Source organism: Tachysurus vachellii, chromosome 22 (assembly GCF_030014155.1).
Source record: "Tachysurus vachellii isolate PV-2020 chromosome 22, HZAU_Pvac_v1, whole genome shotgun sequence".
Lineage (NCBI taxonomy): Eukaryota > Metazoa > Chordata > Actinopteri > Siluriformes > Bagridae > Tachysurus > Tachysurus vachellii.
The window spans coordinates 90,001-95,000 of record NC_083481.1 but is presented as its reverse complement, the minus strand read 5'-3'; the positions used below and the strand labels follow the sequence as shown (position 1 = coordinate 95,000).

The window sequence follows — 5,000 nt, the reverse complement described above, 5'->3', positions numbered from 1 at the left end:
AGATTTAACACAACAACCAATGAAAATAAAAACATTCATTAGAGAGGGTATTTTTGATGGTCGGTTTGAACAAAACCTCAACACGAAACAGTTTGTCTCTGGACGGGACATTGTCCTCAATCATGTCCCTAAAAATGTCTGGGCTTGTGCTGAACTGTTTTATATGGGAGCAACATTACACATGATAAAGGGGTCTAAAAAGGTAACAAACACTTACAATAAACACCACCAGTCATAATCTCTCTCTCTCTCTCTCTCTCTCTCTCTCTCTCTCTCTCTCTCACACACACACACACACACACACACACACAAATTAATAAATGGAAATTGAATAAATACTTTGTATTCGGTTAAATTGTGCTCAGTGATCCTTATACCAAGCACAACACCCCAGTGTTTGAGATGTCACTCTTCTTCAAAAACTTCACAGCCTTGTTACTGTCACAGATGAAACATTTCTAACTCAAGATGTTTACATTTGGAAAATTTTGACTAGTGCTCACACTTACAAATTTAGTATAACACACACATACACATACACATACACACACACCAGTCAAATGACATGCTTGTTTTTTATAGATGGATATACAACGTTTTTTTAAAAACGTAAATGCTGAAGAACAGGAGGAAAGAAAGGTTGGAGAAAGTGATAAAGACACTAAGGGAGTGTTAGATCCAGGTAAAAAATGATCAACTGAATATTTTCTAGTCATCTTACAGCCGAAAACACTGATTAGTTGTGATTAGTTGTGCCAAGTGCCCACAATTCAGTAGTCTTCATTCATTTAGTTATATTTCTTTATTCTGTTTAATACTAAAATATGGCAATTTAATAGACATGATATTTTATTTAAGAGCATAATTAACCCCAAAATAATTTTATAGAACAGTAATTAAAGGGATTATGCATGATTTATGTAACATTCGGAGAAATCAGGTTGATTTTAGTTTTTAAAACTCTCATTCATTCATCTTCTACCGCTTATCCGAACTACCTCGGGTCACGGGGAGCCTGTGCCTATCTCAGGCGTCATCGGACATCAAGGCAGGATACACCCTGGACGGAGTGCCAACCCATCACAGGGCACACACACACACACACTCTCATTCACTCACACACTAAGGACAATTTTCCAGAGATGCCAATCAACCTACCATGCATGTCTTTGGACCGGGGGAGGAAACCGGAGTACCCAGAGGAAACCCCCGAGGTACGGGGAGAACATGCAAACTCCACACACACAAGGTGGAGGTGGGAATCGAACCCCCAACCCTGGAGGCGAACGTGCTAACCACTAAGCCACCGTGACCCCCTTTTACTTTTAATGGATATTAAATTGCCGAGGCTAATAATGAAGAGAAGTAATAGATTTTTAGGGAGTAATTTTTTTATATGGTCTCTGTACACTCGACATGCTAATCAGTGTTGTAATGTAACGGAGTACAAATACTTCGTTACTGTACTAAAGTAGAAATGTCACGTATCTGTACTTTACTTCGCTATTTAAATTTATGTCAACTTTCACTTTTACTCCACTACATTTCCCAGATAAAATATAGACTTTTACTCCGCTATATTTCCACTAAACATCTTCGTTACTCGTTACTACAAAATAAAATCAGAAGAAATGTGTGTGACTGTAATAATGGAGGTTTGGTGAATCACTGCTCCTAGATTACATTACGCTCCACACGCTGTACGGAGAAGCACAGGGACGCGCAGCGTGCACGCGCAGTCAGAGCTGGAGGCGCAGTGTGCACGCGCAGTCAGAGCTGGAGGTGCAGCGTGCACGCGCAGTCAGAGCTGGAGGCGCAGCGTGCACGCGCAGTCAGAGCTGGAGGCGCAGCGTGCACGCGCAGTCAGAGCTGGAGGCGCAGCGTGCACGCGCAGTCAGAGCTGGAGGCGTTTATCTATAACGTTAATCGGCGGAAAGCCACAAAGAGGCAACCAAAAGTAGTGAAATGTCACTATTCTTATTACCAGAGTTGTAGCACAAACAAAAATATTAATGTAAACAATCCATTCAATACTAAATAAAAATAACATTTATTGATTTGGTCTTTGTGAATATTAGTTTATTAATGACTACATTCATTAGACACACTGTTTGTAGAGAATGTACACACACATGAACTGATCTGATTCAAGACTGACATCATTACATCATGCATAAAATTTTGGTGTCCACTTTTGCCATTTTAAATAATACCATAACTTTTGTCTTACTATGTAGTCATATAATATATAATATAAAACTCTTCTTGTTTTAAATTCTCACTGAGGACTAAAACCCCTAAAGATGAGACCCTAGAACTGCCCCTTCCTAGTAGACATGATTCAGTCTAATAAATCAGGATTTCATTGTAGTGAACATGGAGTGAATATGGAGGAGTGAATAGGGAGCAGTTTAGGACACAGCGTGAGATTGATTGTCAGTGATTTACAGTAAATGTGCGGTGAGCCGGAAACACACTACACTCAGTGCTAAAAATACACATATTAAAATACAAACACACACACACACACACACACACACACACACATACACACAGAGTAAGAGTGAAAGGAGAGTCAGAAATTAGAACTCATTTGCACTGAGAAATTAATATGTAAACAAAACATTAAGTGCAAACACACACAGCAAACACAAACTAAGCTACTGTCATAAAATCTGTGTGTGTGTGTGTGTGTGTGTGTGTGTTAGAGAGAGAGCGAGAGAGAGAGAGAGAGAGAGAGAGAGAGAGATTACCATTTGTTGTCAGTATGTTTACAACAACATAGAAAAATGACAGCTGTGAGAGGAAAGGGGCGGGGCTTCAGCTGTCAGTGTGAACACATATAAAGGTAAATGAAAAAAACTACAATGTTAAATTTAAGATTCTGAAATATTTCCAAAAATCCTTTTAAATAATGGAGTTGTTCTTGTTGAGTTCATGACTTGAGTTGATGTATTCAAGCATTTAACGAAGTTAAAATCCAGTTTAGTTTATTTACTTTAATATTTATTGATTTATTTTAGTAAAATTGTTGCTCAGAGCAGAGAGCAATAAAACAAATGACTAAATAAAAGAAAATTAAATAACAAAATGACAAATAAACAGTATATTTCTCTCAGTTCTCAGTTCCAATGATAAACAACTATACATTTATTTGTAACAATGCAAAAAAATATAAATTGGTTCACTTTATATCCCACTCATTATTAGGGTCTGGGTTATAAGGGAAGCCAAAAGCTGTAAATGTATATGGGTGGGGCTATGATGAGGGTGTGGTTATAATGAAGGGTGGGGTTATAATGAAGTGTGGGGTTATAATGAAGGGTGGGGTTATAATGAATTGTGGGGTTATGATGAGGGTGTGGTTATAATGAAGTGCGGGGTTATAATGAAGTGTGGGGTTATAATGAAGTGTGGGGTTATAATGAAGTGTGGGGTTATGATGAGGGTGTGGTTATAATGAAGTGTGGGGTTATAATGAAGTGTGGGTTATAATGAAGGGTGGGGTTATAATGAAGGGTGGGGTTATAATGAAGAGTGGGGTTATGATGAAGGGTGGGGTTATAATGAAGTGTGGGGTTATAATGAAGGGTGGGGTTATAATGAAGTGTGGGGTTATGATGAAGTGTGGGGTTATAATGAAGTGTGGGGTTATAATGAAGGGTGGGGTTATAATGAAGAGTGGGGTTATAATGAAGTGTGGGTTATAATGAAGGGTGGGGTTATAATGAAGTGTGGGTTATAATGAAGGGTGGGGTTATAATGAAGGGTGGGGTTATAATGAAGTGTGGGTTATAATGAAGGGTGGGGTTATAATGAAGTGTGGGGTTATAATGAGTGCAGGGTTATAATGAAGGGTGGGGTTATAATGAAGTGTGGGGTTATAATGAGTGCAGGGTTATAATGAAGGGTGGGGTTATAATGAAGTGTGGGTTATAATGAAGTGTGGGGTTATAATGAAGTGTGGGGTTATAATGAAGTGTGGGGTTATAATGAGTGCAGGGTTATAATGAGGCCCGGGTGTAATGTGAGATACAGTACTAGTGCTTGTAGCTTTGTCATGATGTCTCAGTGAGAGAGACAGAGCTGAGGCCACATTCTGTTCTTTATTCTTCTCTTTTATTATCACATTTTCCACCCTGATGATCTTTTTGTGTTCAGCTCTAATGTTCACTTCAAGATAAACTGAGCCTTGGCAGACTTCACCACCATCTGTCATAAGGATTTGCATAATAATTTAATATGCAAATGTGTTTTTACTCCCAAATATTATGATCTTTAAAAGTAACTGATTTTACCATTTATTTAGATTTATGGAAAAGTAGTATATTTTTGCTGAGCATTAAAAACCCCACATTAGTCATTATTATTAACACGTTTCCTTATGATTGACACGTTTCAGTGTGTTGACGTCTTGGTAAAGAACAGATCAGACCTGAACCACAAGAACACTAACGAGACGACGCCACATCACACCACATCTCTATTAATTGTGTTAAATTACACAGCAGAATCTCAGGAATTAATAAAAATGTGACCAAGTTTGTAAACAACATGGCTGTCAATCAATCCTAGTGGGGCGGAGCTTGGCTCACTCAGACACCTTGCCTGGATTGACACAGAAGGGGGAGTCAGGACCAGGCTCTGGGGTGAGTGGACATCGGTACGGATGGGGTTCAGATCAGATTCTCAGTTTCTCATGAATTTTAAGTCTTTTAAGAAATTTGGTGTAACACGTCATTGTGCTTTTTTGTAACTGGTGGTTTCTCTTTTATTTCTCCCTCATTTTGTCTTTGCTGCTCTTTTTTCTCACATGCATCTTTTCTCAGACACTTTGAAATATAAACAAGTAAATTATCCAGTTGTAGCATTCTCTATTCATTGGTGTCTAAGTGTCCCAATGTTCTCGCCTGGTATTTGCCTGGCAGCATATCAACTGGAGCTTCAACTGAGAGACAGAGAGAGTGAGAGAGACAGAGAGAGAGAGAGAGAGAGAGAGA

The 5,000-nt window shown here is 38.7% G+C and overlaps 1 protein-coding gene across 1 annotated transcript in view; it reads right to left on the bottom strand.

The window, feature by feature from the left end:
* The window catches only part of nckap1l (NCK associated protein 1 like), a 131,663-nt gene that overhangs the window by 58,225 nt on the left and 68,438 nt on the right, over positions 1-5,000 (bottom strand). The window lies entirely within an intron of this gene.